The sequence below is a fragment of the Plasmopara halstedii genome (genome assembly GCF_900000015.1).
Source record: "Plasmopara halstedii genome assembly, contig: Scaffold_555, whole genome shotgun sequence".
NCBI lineage: Eukaryota > Oomycota > Peronosporomycetes > Peronosporales > Peronosporaceae > Plasmopara > Plasmopara halstedii.
Window position 1 is genome coordinate 1,008,897 of NW_020187475.1, and position 957 is coordinate 1,009,853.

Here is a 957-nt window from a genome sequence, read left to right on the forward strand (position 1 = left end):
GACCGGACGGCGGTCGACTCGATCATCACCGCCGCCACCGACTTTTCTCGATGAGAACTGTGACGCCCACTAACACGTGGAATGTCTATGGGACGACGTCGTCACCAGGGTCATACCCAATATCTGGTGAAAAGGCGGGGAGATTCCGACTCCGAAAACTTGTGGGAGTTTGATACGCCACTTCGGCAAGATTACCCAGACACCGTGGACACTATTGATCAGAAAGATCACGACGCCCCGCGCTTCTCGGCAATAGCCAGATAAGTAGAAGGGTCATGAGCTGAGCTCAAGCGGTGGTCCTGATCTCTTGCGGTCACAGACACAGAGCTCGCGGGAGCGTTAGAGGTTGACCCATATGTCGCAGGCCGACAATCCAAAGGGAGTCGACGGCGTGCTTTGAGTTTGGCAAACTCAAATCTGAGGTGTCGCTCCACACGCACGTCCACTTCCTTGTGGCTCAGCTGTAAGGCATACATTGAGGAAAGTTTGCGGTACCGTTGCACTCATCGCTCAAAGAGCGTTCGTCATTGGTAGCGCTTTCGCCAGGGGCGAGCACTACAGGTATTGTCCGCATTGCGGGTACACGAGAGCCACCTCGTTGAGCACGTAGACGAGTGCGATAAGCGTCCAACGAGAATTCTTGTGGAACCAGGAAACGAGCTCGTAGAGCTTTCCGTTCGACAAGCTCATCTTCCGTAATGGCCAAGGCCCGATGATGTGGAGGCGTAACGATCGAGTTGCCACGTCCTTCGCTTCCACAGCGGAATCCGCCCGGCGAAAGCCATATTCCACACGAGATCAATGACCGACCGTGAATGGGCGCGCATCAGAACCGCCTTACGGGCGGCTTTTAGCTGCCGCTTATGTGCCTCATCGAGGTCATAGGTGATTACACCACTTTCCTCAGGTGACGAGAAATCAGGAAACGGACATGGGGTCCGCAAGGCGCGAGCAGGG